The sequence below is a fragment of the Triticum urartu genome, chromosome 3 (assembly GCF_003073215.2).
Source record: "Triticum urartu cultivar G1812 chromosome 3, Tu2.1, whole genome shotgun sequence".
Taxonomy (NCBI): Eukaryota; Viridiplantae; Streptophyta; class Magnoliopsida; order Poales; family Poaceae; genus Triticum; species Triticum urartu.
Window position 1 is genome coordinate 723,507,625 of NC_053024.1, and position 16,903 is coordinate 723,524,527.

Consider the following 16,903-nt stretch of genomic DNA (forward strand, 5'->3'; position numbering starts at 1 on the left):
AGAAGGCGTGAGCAATATATATAGTAACGCTAAATTCTATACTCACACTTAGAATAGCATTACTCTATATTCATTCATTATTCAGATTTTCAGAGTATAACCATCAATCGATGATCGCCGTCTCTTGCCAGCATATTTACGAGCTTGATTGCCTCCATAGATCGATCGATGTACTGTCCATATCAGCATCTTGAGATTGGGGGAAAATTTGCGGAAATGTTAACGCCCACACGTATGGATGTTAGTCAACTCGTCCACACGCCTACATCATCGTCCAACGCCTTTTGCACGAATCTTAACATAAAAAGGTTGATTTTATGTGTCATGTAGGACCACTCGTGTGTGTGGCATGTGGGGGAGTTCGCCCACACGCCTGTTTTCTCTCCACGGCCAATGTTCGTCAGTCGGGGCGTGCAATGGAACTGCTGTCGCGCCCGCACGCCACGCACCACTCCTGTTCCCCATCTCCCACGACTGTCATTCACCCACTCTCCCACACCTAAGCTGTCATTTGCCATGTTTTTGAAGGGTACATGGCAACTGCCCCATTTGTGATTGTAAGCATATGGCAACTCTCTTTTTACCCGAACATGTTATTGTTGCCACGTCTGTTTTGTAGCGTTACATGGCAACTGTCTAGTGTTAGTAGGTGGCAACTCCTAAAGATACCACCGTCACCCACATGCCCGTCTCCTCTCCCACACACCAAAAGCCATCAGTTGCCATGTGTTTTGCAGGATACATGGCAATTGCCCTCCCGTCTCCTCTCCTACACACCAAAAGCCATCAGTTGCCATGTGTTTTGCAGGATACATGGCAACTGCCCTCCTGTCTCCTCTCCCACACACCAAAAGCCATCAGTTGCCATGTGTTTTGCAGGATACATGGCAACTACCCTAGCGTGCTTGTAAGCAGATGGCAATTCTCTTTTTACCCGCAACATGTTTTTTGCCTTGTTTTTTAGTGCTACATGGCAACTGTCCAGTGTTAGTAGGTGGCAACTCTTAAAGTATCTTCGGAAATGTTAACGCCCACACGTGTGGGCGTTAGCCAACTCGCCCACACGCCTACATCACCGTCCAACGCCTTTTGCACGAATCTTGGCATAAAAAGGTTGATTTTATGTGCCACGTAGGACCACTCGTGTGTGTGGCATGTGGGGGAGTTCGCCCACACGCCTGTTTTCTCTCCGCAGCCAACGTTCGCCAGTCGGGGCGTGCGATGGAACTGCTGTCGCGCCCGCACGCCACGCACCACTCCTGTTCCCCATCTCCCACGACTGCCATTCACCCACTCTCCCACACCTAAGCTGTCATTTGCCATGTTTTTGAAGGGTACATGGCAACTGCCCCATTTGTGATTGTAAGCATATGGCAAATCTCTTTTTACCCGAACATGTTATTGTTGCCACGTCTGTTTTGTAGCGTTACATGGCAACTGTCTAGTGTTAGTAGGTGGCAACTCCTAAAGATACCACCGTCACCCACATGCCCGTCTCCTCTCCCACACACCAAAAGCCATCAGTTGCCATGTGTTTTGCAGGATACATGGCAACTGCCCTCCCGTCTCCTCTCCCACACACCAAAAGCCATCAGTTGCCATGTGTTTTGCAGGATACATGGCAACTGCCCTCCAATCTCCTCTCCCACACATCAAAAGCCATCAGTTGCCATGTGTTTTGCAGGATACATGGCAACTACCCTAGCGTGCTTGTAAGCAGATGGCAACTCTCTTTTTACCCGCAACATGTTTTTTGCCTTGTTTTTTAGTGCTACATGGCAACTGTCCAGTGTTAGTAGGTGGCAACTATTAAAGTTTTCCAAAATCATGATAACTATAGTTGTCCGACATGGCAACAACTGCAGTTGCCCAGAAATGGCATCCGGCACTTGACCTAAGACGGCAACTGCAGTTGAGCAACCATGGCAACTGTAGTTGTCCGACATGGCAACTATAGTTCAGCAACATGGCAACTGAAGAGGGTCCGGACCATGGCAATCGCGGCGGGACGCGTGGTTACTGACACGCGGGGCGTGTGGCTCGCGGGCGGGGAGGGGCGACGGCTGAGACGGGTCGTGCGGGCCGCGTGCTCGCTCGCCCGGACGTGCTCGTGCGGGGCGATCGCGCTGCACCGGACGTGCGGGCTGTGGTTGCGCGCGCCCGGACGCGGTCGTGTGGGCAGGGTCGTCTCCGTGCCACACAGGATGTGCGGCACAACCACCCGATACACCACACGTGTGGCAGTTATCGGGACCCAAAATTTATATGACTAGCTCAATGGAAGACCGTCTCCGGCGTGTGTCAAAGTAAGTATGCATCCTTTTACTACCCCTAATTAAGGGGGTAGACCGAGTCTAAGCCAATCTCACAAATTACTGATGATTGTCTATGTGCATCAATGAAGGAACCATGGACTGAAATGCAGTTGGAATCGAGGGAGGCTGACTATGTCTATACGCATACATGTACACACTTGTAACGAAAACAAGTTACTTTACACCCTTAGTTGGTGGATGTGTTCAGGCATCAATGTTGGGTACGTAGGTTTGTAGGATTGAAGGTAGCAACTAGAAAACAAGCCCATACAGATATATCAGTCGAGTCAACCGCATGTAACCTTTAGTCCAAGGTTAGTGAACTACTGTTTAGATGTTTGGAAAAAGGACACTCCGGGTGGCCATAGGCTAGTGAACCATCGTGGATTGTTTGAAGAAAAAGCTATCGGTCCCGCCAATCGGACTGTCGGGTCTATAGTTGCGGGGGTATAGAGTTATGTTCATGTGTTCACAAAAGAATATGCAAATACAATATAATATTCATCATGGAATCGGGAAAATCCTGTCTTCCAAATACTTGAAACTATGAAATAAATCAGAAGGTTGTCATCATGGATGCAAAGCTCTACACAGATATATAAAACCAGCTACCTAGGCTTGATTTACAAACTCCCTCAAAGGCTTTTCCAATTGTTTTATCACAACATCCCATCCTGCATGGGTCGGGTGCATATCGTCCCAATAGAAAAATTTACTTGACTTGTTACACACAGTGTACAGAAGCTCCCCGGATGACTCGTTTTGCTGTCCGCAGTAACCCTTCGAATTCAAACTCTCGCAGCACGGCAATAGTTTGCGCTTGAATTGTTTGGACAACTCTGAGCCTTTACCTACATTAATGCATATGAAATTTAAAATGTTCAAATAAAGTATTTCAAGTACACAATCAAACCCATCTAATTAGATTAAGATAATTCTAAAATAATGAGACACTTTTGAATGAATGTAGATACATACCTGCTGCATGATCCACAATATTAGCGAATGCGGTGTACACGTCAATGATGTAGACATTCTTCTTTGATGTCATAACTTGTTTCAGATTATCGTTGTTGATAGATGCACCCAAGTTTCCAAAAATATCACACGTGGTGTAGTTGTTGGTTCGGGTGTGTGATGGCGTGCAACCGATAGGGTGCAAGTTATTGACAAGAACCTTTGTTACCCCAAGCTTCAACAATTGATCCACATTAGCTGCAATCTCTTTTGTCCTTTCCAATATAAGCATTAATCTACATTGCATACATGAAAATTATACGTTAGTAAGATTCACAAACGAATTAATTGTTCAAATTAGTGTATGCATATATACATTGTGCGTTGATATGATACTCACATCGTTGGGGCTGTTGGGTAACGTAGCAGAAATTCAAAATTTTCCTACGTATCACCAAGATCTATCTATGGAGAAACCAGCAACGAGGGGAAAGAGAGTGCATCTACATACCCTTGTAGATCGCTAAGCGGAAGCGTTCAAGTGAACGGGGTTGATGAAGTCGTACTCGTCGTGATTCAAATCACCGATGATCCTAGTGCCGAACGGACGGCACCTCCGCGTTCAACACACGTACGGAACGGAGACGTCTCCCATGCCTTGATCCAGCAAGGAGGAGGGAGAGGTTGATGGAGATCCAGCAGCACGACGGCGTGGTGGAAGTAGCGGGATTCCAACAGGGCTTCGCTAAGCGCTGCGGGAGGAGGAAGATGTGTCACGGGAGGGAGAGGGAGGCGCCAGGCCTTAGATTGGTTTGCTCCTCCTTTTCCCCACTATATATAGGGCCAAGGGAGAGGGGGAGGCGCAGCCCTTGCCCCTTCCTCCAAGGAAGGGTGCGGCCAAGGGTGGGGAGGAGTCCATCCTCCCCAAGGCACCTCGGAGGTGCCTTCCCCCTTTAGGACTCTCTCCTTTTTCTCTACTCTTGGCGCATGGGCCTCTTGGGGCTGGTGTCCTTGGCCCATATAGGCCAAGGCACACCCCCTACAGCCCATGTGGCCCCCCGGGGCAGGTGGCCCCACCCGGTGGACCCCCGGGACCCTTCCGGTGGTCCCGGTACAATACCGGTGACCCCGAAACTTGTCCCGATAGCCGAAATAGCACTTCCTATATATAATTCTTTACCTCTGGACCATTCCGGAACTCCTCGTGATGTCCGGGATCTCATCCGGGACTCCGAACAACATTCGGGTTACCGCATACTAATATCTCTACAACCCTAGCGTCACCGAACCTTAAGTGTGTAGACCCTACGGGTTCGGGAGACATGCAGACATGACCGAGACGTTCTCCGGTCAATAACCAACAGCGGGATCTGGATACCCATGTTGGCTCCCACATGTTCCACGATGATCTCATCGGACGAACCACGATGTCAAGGACTTAATCAATCCCGTATACAATTCCCTTTGTCTAGCGGTATTGTACTTGCCCGAGATTCGATCGTCGGGTATCCCTATACCTTGTTCAATCTCGTTACCGGCAAGTCTCTTTACTCGTTCCGTAACACATCATCCCGTGATCAACTCCTTGGTCACATTGCGCATATGATGATGTCCTACCGAGTGGGCCCAGAGATACCTCTCCGCTTACACGGAGTGACAAATCCCAGTCTCGATTCGTGCCAACCCAACAGACACTTTCGGAGATACCTGTAATGCACCTTTATAGTCACCCAGTTACGTTGTGACGTTTGATACACCCAAAGCATTCCTACGGTATCCGGGAGTTGCACAATCTCATGGTCTAAGGAAATGATACTTGACATTAGAAAAGCTTTAGCATACGAACTACACGATCTAGTGCTAGGCTTAGGATTGGGTCTTGTCCATCACATCATTCTCCTAATGATGTGATCCCATTATCAACGACATCCAATGTCCATGGTTAGGAAACCGTAACCATCTATTGATCAACGAGCTAGTCAACTAGAGGCTTACTAGGGACATGGTGTTGTCTATGTATCCACACATGTATCTGAGTTTCCTATCAATACAATTATAGCATGGATAATAAACGATTATCATGAACAAGGAAATATAATAATAACCAATTTATTATTGCCTCTAGGGCATATTTCCAACAGTCTCCCACTTGCACTAGAGTCAATAATCTAGTTCACATCGCCATGTGATTAACATTCACAGGTCACATCGCCATGTGACTAACACCCAAGAGTTTACTAGAGTCAGTAGTCTAGTTCACATCACTATGTGATTAACACTCAATGAGTTCTAGGTTTGATCATGTTGCTTGTAAGAGAGGTTTTAGTCAACGGGTCTGAACCTTTCAGATCCGTGTGTGCTTTACAAATCTCTATGTCATCTCCTAGATGTAGCTACCACGTTCTATTTGGAGCTATTCCAAATAAATGTTCTACTTGGAGCTATTCTAAATTGTTGCTCCATTATATGTATCCGGTATCTCTACTCAGAGCTATCCGGATAGGTGTTAAGCTTGCATCGACGTAACCCTTTACGACGAACTCTTTTACCACCTCCATAATCGAGAAAATTCCTTAGTCCACTAGTTACTAAGGATAACTTGACCACTGTCCTGTGATCCATTCTTGGATCACTCTTGTACCCCTTGAATGACTCATGGCAAGGCACACTTCAGGTGCGGTACACAGCATAGCATACTGTAGAGCCTATGTCTTAAGCATAGGGGACGACCTTCGTCCTTTCTCTCTATTCTGCCGTGGTCGAGCTTTAAGTCTTAACTTCATACCTTACAACTCAGGCAAGAACTCCTTCTTTGACTGATCCATCTTGAACACCTTCAAGATCATGTCAAGGTATGTGCTCATTTGAAAGTACTTTTAAGCGTTTTGATCTATCCTTATAGATCTTGATGCTCAATGTTCAAGTAGCTTAATCCAGGCTTTCCATTGAAAACACTTTCCAAATAACCCTATATGCTTTCCAGAAATTCTACGTCATTTCTGATCAACAATATGTCAACATATACTTATCAGAAATTCTATAGTGCCCCCACTCACTTCTTTGGAAATACAAGTTTCTCATAAACTTTATATAAATCCAAAACCTTTGATCATCTCATCAAAGCGTACATTCCAACTCCGAGATGCTTACTCCAGTCCTCAGAAGGATTGCTGGAGCTTTGCATACTTATTAGCATATTTCAGGATTGACAAAACCTTCCGGTTGTATCACATACAACCTTTCCTCAAGAAACGTCGAGGAAACAATGTTTTGACATCCTATCTGCAAGATTTCATAAATAATGCAGTAATTGCTAATATAATTCCAACAGACTCTTAGCATCGCTACGAGTGAGAAATATCATCGTAGTCAACTCCTTGAACTTGTCGGAAAACATCTTAACGACAAGTCGAGCTTTCTTAATGGTGACATTTACCATCATTGTCCGTCTTCCTTTTAAAATCCATCTGTACTCAACAGCCTTACGACCATCAAGTAGTTCTTCCAAAGTCTCCACTTTGTTTTCATATATGGATCCTCTCTCGGATTATATGGCCTCGAGCCATTTATCGGAATCCGGGCCCACCATCACTTCTCCATAGCTCGTAGGTTCATTGTTGTCTAGCAACATGACTTCCAAGACAGGACTACGTACCACTCTGAAGTAGTACGCATCCTTGTCATCCCACGAGGTTTGTTAGTGACTTGATCTGAAGTTTCATGATCACTATCATAAGCTTCCACTTCAATTGGTGTAGTTTCCACAGGAACAACTTCCTGTGCCCTGCCACACACTAGTTGAAGAGACGGTTCAATAACCTCATCAAGTCTCCACCACCCTCCCACTCAATTATTTCGAAAGAAACTTTTCCTCGAGAAAGGACCAGATTTTAGAAACAATCCCTTATTGCTTTAGGATCTGAGACAGGAGGTATACCCAACTGTTTTGGGTGTCCTATGAAGATGCATTTATCCGCTATGGGTTCGAGCTTATCAACCTAAAACTTTTTCACATAAGCGTCGCAGCCCCAAACTTTTAAGAAATGACAGCTTAGGTTTCTCTAAACCATAGTTCATACGGTGTCATCTCATCGGAATTACGTGGTGCCCTATTTAAAGTGAATGTGGTTGTCTCTAATGCCTAACCCATAAACTATTGTGGTAATTTGATAAGAGACATCATGGTATGCATCATATCCAATAGGGTGCAGTTATGATGTTCGGACACACCATCACACTATGGTGTTCTAGGCTGTATCAGTTGTGAAACAATTTCCACAATGTCTTAATTCTATGCCAAACTCGTAATTCAGATATTCATCTCTATGATCATATCATAGATATTTTTATCCTCTTATCACGACGATCTTTCAACTTCACCCTGAAATTACTTGAACCTTTCAATAATTCAGACTCGTGATTCATCAAGTAAATGTACTCAACATCTACTCAAATCATCTGTGAAGAAAGAACATAACGATATCCACTACATGCCTCAGCACTCATTGGACTGCACACATCAAAATGTATTACTTCCAATAATTTGCTTTCTAGTTCCATTTTACTGAAAAAGAGGCTTTCAGTCATCTTGCCCATGTGGTATGATTTGCATGTCTCAAGTGATTCAAAATCAAGTGAGTTCAAACGGTCCATTTGCATGGAGTTTCTTCATGCATACACACCAATAGACATGGTTCGCATGTCTCAAACTTTTCAAAAATGAGTGAGTCCAAAGATCCATCAACATGGAGCTTCTTCATGCGTTTTATACCGATATGACTTACGTGGCTGTGCCACAAGTAGGTGGTACTATCATTACTATCTTTTGGCATGAACATGTGTATCACTACGATCGAGATTCAATAAACCATTCATTTTAGGTGTAAGACCATTGAAGGTATTATTCAAATAAACAGAGTAACCATTATTCTCCTTAAATGAATAACCGTATTGCGATAGACATAATCCAATCATGTCTATGCTCAACACAAACACCAATCTCGATGCTAGAAGGAGCGTACGATATTTGATTATATCAACATTGGAAACACTTCCAACACATATCATCAGCTCATCTTTAGCTAGTCTCCGTTTATTCCGTAGCTTTTATTTCGAGTTACTAACACTTAGCAACCGAACCGGTATCTAATACCCTGGTGCTACTAGGAGTACTAGTAAAGTACACATCAACACAATGTATATCCAATATACTTCTATCGACCTTGCCAGCCTTCTAATCTACCAAGTATCTAGGGTAATTCTGCTCCAGTGGCTGTTCCCTTTATTACAGAAGCACTTAGTCTCGGGTTTGGGTTCAACCTTGGGTTTCTTCACTAGAGCAGCAGCTGAATTGCCGTTTTATGAAGTATCCCTTCGTGCCCTTGCCCTTCTTGAAACTAGTGGTTTCACCAACCATCAACAATTGATGCTCCTTGTTGATTTCTACTTTTGTGGTGTCAAACATCACGAACATCTCAAGGATCATCATACATGTCCCCGATATATTATAGTTCATCACGAAGCTCTAGCAGCTTGGTGGTAATGACTTCGGAGAAACATCACTATCTTATCTGTAAGATCAACTCCCAGTCGATTCAAATGATTGTTGTACTCAGACAATCTGAGCACAAGCTCAACAATTGAGCTTTTCTCCCTTAGTTTGCAGGTTAAGAAAATCGTCGGAGGTCTTATACCTCTTGACGTGGGCACGAGCCTGAAATTCCAATTTCAGCCCTCAAAACATCTCATATGTTTCGTGACATTTCAAAAACGTCTTTGGTGCCTCAACTCTAAACCGTTTAACTGAACTATCACGTAGTTATCAAAATGTGTATGTCAGATGTTCGCAACATCCACAGACAACGTTCGAGGTTCAGCACACCGAGCGGTGCATTAAGGACATAAGCCTTCTAAGAAGCAATGAGGACAATCCTCAGTTTACGGACCTAGTCCGCATAATTGCTACTATCAACTTTCAACTAATTTTTCTCTAGGAACATATCTAAACAGTAGAACTAAAGCGCGAGCTACGACATAAATTGCAAAATCCTTTTGACTATGTTCAGGATAATTAAGTTCATCTTATGAACTCCCACTTAGATAGACATCCCTCTAGTCATCTAAGTGATTACATGATCCGAGCGAACTAGGCCGTGTCCGATCATCACGTGAGACGGACTAGTCAACGTCGGTGAACATCTTCATGTTGATCGTATCTTCTATACGACTCATGCTCGACCTTTCGGTCTTATGTGTTCCGAGGCCATGTCTGTACATGCTAGGCTCGTCAAGTTAACCCTAAGTGTTTTTGCTATGTTCCGAGGCCATGTCTGTACATGCTAGGCTCGTCAACACCCGTTGTATGTGAACGTAAGGATCTATCACACCCGATCATCACGGCGTGCTTTGAAACGACGAACTGTAGCAACGGTGCACAGTTAGGGGAGAACACTTCTTGAAATTTTAATGAGGGATCATCTTATTTACTACCGTCGTTCTAAGCAAATAAGATGTATAAACATGATAAACATCACATGCAATCAAATAGTAGTGACATGATATGGCCAATATCATATAGCTCCTTTGATCTCCATCTTGGGGCTCCATGATCATCTCGTCACCGGCATTGACACCATGATCTCCATCATCATGATCTCCATCATCGTGTCTTCATGAAGTTGTCTCGTCATCTATTACTTCTACTACTACAGCTAACGGTTAGCAATAAAGTAAAGTAATTACATGACGTTTATGTTGACACGCAGGTCATAAATAAATAAAGACAACTCCTATGGCTCCTGCCGGTTGTCATACTCATCGACATGCAAGTCGTGATTCTTATTACAAGAACATGATCAATCTCATACATCACATATATCATTCATCACATCCTTTTGGCCATATCACATCACATAGCATACCCTGCAAAAACAAGTTAGACGTCCTCTTATTGTTGTTTGCATGTTTTACGTGGCTGCTATGGGTTTCTAGCAAGAACGTTTCTTACCTACGCAAAACCACAACGTGATAGGCCAATTGCTATTTACCCTTCATAAGGACTCTGTTCATCGAATCCGATCCGACTAAAGTGGGAGAGACAGACACCCGCCAGCCACCTTATGCAACTAGTGCATGTTTGTCGGTGGAACCGGTCTCACGTAAGAGTACGTGTAAGTTTGGTCCGGGCCGCTTCATCCCACGATGCCGCCGAATCAAGATAAGACTAGTAACGGCAAGCATATTGAACAAAATCAACGCCCACAACTACTTTGTGTTCTACTCGTGCATAGAAACTACGCATAGACCTAGCTCATGATGCCACTGTTGGGTAACGTAGCAGAAATTTAAAATTTTCCTACGTATCACCAAGATCTATCTATGGAGAAACCAGCAACGAGGGGAAAGAGAGTGCATCTACATACCCTTGTAGATCGCTAAGCGGAAGCGTTCAAGTGAACAGGGTTGATGAAGTCGTACTCGTCGTGATTCAAATCACCGATGATCCTAGTGCCGAACGGACGGCACCTCCGCGTTCAACACACGTACGGAACGGAGACGTCTCCCATGCCTTGATCCAGCAAGGAGGAGGGAGAGGTTGATGGAGATCCAGCAGCACGACGGCGTGGTGGAAGTAGCGGGATTCCAACAGGGCTTCGCTAAGCGCTGCGGGAGGAGGAAGATGTGTCACGGGAGGGAGAGGGAGGCGCCAGGCCTTAGATTGGTTTGCTCCTCCTTTTCCCCACTATATATAGGGCCAAGGGAGAGGGGGAGGCGCAGCCCTTGCCCCTTCCTCCAAGGAAGGGTGCGGCCAAGGGTGGGGAGGAGTCCATCCTCGGAGGTGCCTTCCCCCTTTAGGACTCTCTCCTTTTTCTCTACTCTTGGCGCATGGGCCTCTTGGGGCTGGTGCCCTTGGCCCATATAGGCCAAGGCACACCCCCTACAGCCCATGTGGCCCCCCGGGGCAGGTGGCCCCACCCGGTGGACCCCCGGGACCCTTCCGGTGGTCCCGGTACAATACCGGTGACCCCGAAACTTGTCCCGATGGCCGAAATAGCACTTCCTATATATAATTCTTTACCTCCGGACCATTCCAGAACTCCTCGTGATGTCCGGGATCTCATCCGGGACTCCGAACAACATTCGGGTTACCGCATACTAATATCTCTACAACCCTAGCGTCACCGAACCTTAAGTGTGTAGACCCTACGGGTTTGGGAGACATGCAGACATGATCGAGACGTTCTCCGGTCAATAACCAACAGCGGGATCTGGATACCCATGTTGGCTCCCACATGTTCCACGATGATCTCATCGGACGAACCACGATGTCAAGGACTTAATTAATCCCGTATACAATTCCCTTTGTCTAGCGGTATTGTACTTGCCCGAGATTCGATCGTCGGTATCCCTATACCTTGTTCAATCTCGTTACCGGCAAGTCTCTTTACTCGTTCCGTAACACATCATCCCGTGATCAACTCTTTGGTCACATTGCGCATATGATGATGTCCTACCGAGTGGGCCCAGAGATACCTCTCCGCTTACACGGAGTGACAAATCCCAGTCTCGATTCGTGCCAACCCAACAGACACTTTCGGAGATACCTGTAATGCACCTTTATAGTCACCCAGTTACGTTGTGACGTTTGATACACCCAAAGCATTCCTACGGTATCCGGGAGTTGCACAATCTCATGGTCTAAGGAAATGATACTTGACATTAGAAAAGCTTTAGCATACGAACTACACGATCTAGTGCTAGGCTTAGGATTGGGTCTTGTCCATCACATCATTCTCCTAATGATGTGATCCCGTTATCAACGACATCCAATGTCCATGGTTAGGAAACCGTAACCATCTATTGATCAACGAGCTAGTCAACTAGAGGCTTACTAGGGACATGGTGTTGTCTATGTATCCACACATGTATCTGAGTTTCCTATCAATACAATTATAGCATGGATAATAAACGATTATCATGAACAAGGAAATATAATAATAACCAATTTATTATTGCCTCTAGGGCATATTTCCAACAGGGGTTACCTAGCCTAATGACGCTGGTGCCTGCATAGTCGTTGCCGGAGTAGGCCACGAGCGCTACGGAGCGACTCAGTTGATTCTCCGTGATGGTCCCGTCCTTGACCATCTTCTTGAAAGTGTCAACCTGCTTGGCGAGGGCAGGGACCTCCTGCGATGTACTGTCCAACACGCATGCACCACCGGTAGCAAAGGTCATGCCGGACGGGTCACAGGTTTTATCTGCCGTGCGGGCATGCGCTGGAGGGGCTTCCTCCAATCCCAGCATTGCTGCTGCAAGTTATCAATAAAACAACGAGTAGGGTTGATTGTGATGCACCATAGATTACATCATAACATGAGATTACAATATAACAGAGTACCTTTTTAGGGTAATATAACATACTAGTACTTACCGATGAAATCCTACTGAATTTTGTAGTTTGAGAAGCGGCCGGACAGAGTATTCGGCCGCGGAAACCCATCAGCATCAACGTAGTTGGAGCCGTAGGGGTAGGCCCATTGCCGCGACATCTCAGTGACAGGGTTGGTCGGAGGGAGGTTCCCATTGTCGGCGAAGTCATCCCCAAACACAAAGAAGGTGTAGCTCGACGCCTTCTTCTGATGGCCGCCGGTAGGCGCAGGCCGGGCCTCCACACCATTGAGATTCAGAACGAGGAGGAGGATGAGGACGAGGCCGAGGGCGGCCGGAAGAAGCTTCATTGATCCCGGCGGCGTGGTGGCGGATCGTTCTACTACCACTGGCCCGAGGATCACGATCACCCAGCCGGCCGCTACTCTTTCGCCAACGAAAAACCAGGAACGCAAAGCGCTTGTCTGCCATGCTCGTACACCATGGCCTGCTGCCTCTCCCTTGTCAATATATGGAAGTTGGAACCACGGACCAGCAAAACAAGTCGAAGTCGGGCTAGCGACCTCTACCGGAGTCGGAGCCGTAGCACAGTCGGACACGGATTGACGAATACGAGTATATATACGACTCGTGGACGGTACGTCGTTCGCTGTTCGTCTCGCGAGGCCTGCGCATCCTCTGCATGCCCTCCTCCCCGCTGCGCACCGCCGTCAGCTCGTCGGCCGCGCTGCCGGTTGTCCTCGCCCCTCCGCCGGACTGTATTTTCTCCAGTTTTGCTATGGGAGTACCTAGAACTCATCTAGATGAGATATAATTTGGTCTCATTCACTTGAAAAACAAGAACATATACCATCCACGTCAGCACACACACATCTTATAGCATCTTATAGCATCACATCCAATGACTATAAAAGATGAATGATACCAAATTATATCTCATCTAGATGAGTTCTAGCAAAACTGTTTTGCTATTAACCTCCGCCCCAGTTGGACTGTTGGAGCCGTCGGCGCGTTACCTTCTGCTCTGTCTGAGGCTTTGTAGCAGCTCAACGTTGGCGGTTGTCACATTCTCAGTAACTTATAGTACTTTAATGGTCTAACCGTAGAACAAGTACGTATTTAACCAGTCATACTTAATGGGAAGATGCTCATAAGAAGCTGTATTTCTCATGAGGACTTGTTGGTACTGACAAGTAATAAGCATAATTTTCCTCTTACAAAGTAGAACCAAGAACATTTGAATTTAGATCACAAGAACATAATTGTGGGGAATTGGCTTAAAATGGTGTCAAGTCACGAGACTGAATTCCTCTTACATTTCCTCATCTTCCATACATATGTTCCGGAAATGCTAGAATAAGTTCTGAGAATAAGTATGAAACTGAACATGTAGTGCATGAGAGGCTGTGATAGTCGTCTTCATTAGTTCTGGGCTTCAACAGGACCTGATGCTGAGCTCCCTGATGAAGTGGACGAGCCGCTCCAACTCGGACGACGACGACCCCACCTCCGCGACATCCAGCCTCAACTGCTGCACCATAGCTTACCGAAAAAGGCTTTCGCCCCGCTTTATAAATAAAGCAAACCGCCAAGAGCACACATACACAAACTAGTTCAGCACACACACATACACCCAAGTCACATAACGAGGAGTACAAAGGTTCTGCTGAGGACACAGCTCAACAAGCCCAGAATAAACAAAAAAATGAGGGCACAGCTGCACCATAGCTTGGGCCACGCCCCTCTGATCTCGTCGAACTCCATGGCCTCCCTCGTCGTCCTCTCAACGACGCCTCTGTCGCAGACGTCCTTCATGTCCAGCCCCGTCCTCCACACGACGCCCACAAAGCGGCTGTTGATCTGCTGGTCAGAAATTAAAGGGCCGGCACACCATTGGCACGCCTTCCATGGCGCACTCCTCCAGCGTCGAGTTCCATCCGGCATGTGTCAGGAAGCAGCCCACCACCCGGTGCCGCAGCACGTCCCGCTGAGGAGCCCACTCGACGGCTCGTGCCTTGCCACCCTCCACCGCCGGCCCCGACAGCTTCTCGGAGGAGCGCGGAGCTCGTCATCTGGACCATGTCCGGCCAGAGCGCCAAGAGGAAGGCGTACCCAGTAGCACCAGGCCGGAGAGGAACTCGGAACTGCTCGTGTGTGATCATCGCGCGGCTCCCCAGGCTCACGTACACGACGGACCAGTCCTCGTGGCTGTCCAGCCACACCATGCACCCGTCGTCCTCTCTCCACAGGCTTGGGCTTGCGGCGAACCTTGACCTGGCGTGCAGCGGGCCTATGGCAAACATGTTGCTTGTGCGCGACGCAATGTGGGCGAGCGCTGGCTGCTCCATGGACGCAGTGGTGTTGAGTATGAGCGCACAAGCTTTGCTGGAGCGAGCGGTGACCTCGGCGAGCTTGAGCACCCAGGGGTCTGTGTCGCCTTGTTCAGCTAGCGCAGTAGTACCCGGGGTAGATCTCAGCGCCGGAGGAAGCCCTCCATCCCCGGAACGCCGCACACCGGGTCGTCCGCAGGGAAGGGGCTCTCGCCGAGCTTGGGCATGGACAGGAGCGCCAGCCGCCAGGTAGCTGCAGGCGCTGTGCGTGGCAAAGGCGAGCGTCGGGATGCCGAGCTCCTTGGCGACGTCGATGGCGAACGTCACGGTGCCATCAGCAACAGCGCATGTCACCGGCGCGTCGGCGGACAAGAGCAGGGCACAATATGCGGCACTGCTGGTCATCCGCATGGACTCCAGAAGCTCTAAGAAGCTGCGAGGGTGGTTGTCGGGGAGGCCGGCCGTCAGGGATGGAAAGCAAGCGTAGGCGCGGCGGCAAAGGCGTCTGAGCAAGACAGCGGAGATTGTGCTCGATGTGGAGGAAAGTGACCTGGACGCCGGCATCGACAAGGGCGGTGGCGAAATGGAGCATGGGGTTGGTGTGTGCATCTGAAGAGTTTTTCTTCAATTTCTTGAGCTTCCGGGGCTTTGAGCTGCAAGGGTGGTTTGTTTGCACACACATGACCTTGGATGTACTTTTCTCCACAGGTGTAACAGAGGCCGTTTGCATGTCTGAACTCCTTGAGTTGCTTTGCTCGCCACAGATCTCCTGTTGCAAACAGAGGGCGAGTATAATTTTCCTAGCGAGGTGCTATAAATTTGCTCTAACCCAGCTGTTTCTGAATCTTAGGGTTCTGCATCTTCTGACGCTCCAACACAACCTCCTGCACATGCACAAGAGCATATTCAGCCGCTAGTACCATAGGCTGGGGTAACTGAATTTCAACAGCCGCTCGAATTTCCTCCTTCAGGCCCAACACAAACATTGTTTCACCGATGTCTGCATCATACAACCGGACTTGATAGACGAGCTGATTGAACATGGTGCGATACTGGTGTACTGAATCATCTTGTTTCAATAACAGTAATTCCATCAAACAGTTGTGGTGCACATTCACATCGAATTCCCGCAGTATCGCTCTGATAGAGCTAGAAGTAGACCTAGCAGTTGTCCAGCCACATGCGGACCCGTCGCCGCCGAAGCACGCGGGGAAACTCCATCTTCGGCATCCACGGCCGCTTGAAGCTCTGCTCATCAGGAGGACGCAGAGATTGCGCCACCCTCCCTGGATCAAACGGTCAATGAAGCTGCAGAGGTGCCTGAACAGTAGACGCGGCAGTCGGGGACGCTGCAAAACACCCTGGTTGCGCCAGCCGGTCCAGATCCGCGTCCTGAGTGCTGTGAGACTCCTTGATCGCGCGCGCCACATGAACTTACTCCTGATGGATTTCTCCGTTGGAAGTGACCGAGAGATCCCCCTTGGCTTCAACTTGATCCAGGCGTTGTACTTGCTCGGAAAACTTGACGTCGAGTCTGTCGAGCCGCGCGATGATCTTGTTGATGTGCGACACCTGCTCACCGATCCCCTTGTGGGATGCCAGCCCATGCAGCACACGCGCCTCGGACGTTGCCATGACCTCCACCAAATGCCTAGTCTGCGCGCTTGGCTTGAACGGAGCTGTCGTTACCCTCTCTGAACCAGAACAACGCTGATCTTGGATTTACAGGCGGCTATCGAAGCAGCCGCGCAACTGATCGGTCGATGTTACAATCCAATCTCCACCGCTTGCCTGCTCTGTTCCCGGCCGTCTCGCCTGTTGGAGTAGGGGCGATGACATCAACGGCCGTGGGCACCGAATGCCCGACCCTCAACTCCATCGCGCGACCCATCACCATAACGATGAGCTTGT

The 16,903-nt window shown here is 47.8% G+C and overlaps 2 pseudogenes; both read right to left on the reverse strand.

Moving 5' to 3' along the window:
• Positions 1-2,927: 2,927 nt before the first annotated feature.
• LOC125549438 lies at positions 2,928-13,012 on the reverse strand (annotated as a pseudogene).
• A 1,085-nt stretch (positions 13,013-14,097) lies between these two features.
• LOC125547320 lies at positions 14,098-15,722 on the reverse strand (annotated as a pseudogene).
• Positions 15,723-16,903: the final 1,181 nt, after the last annotated feature.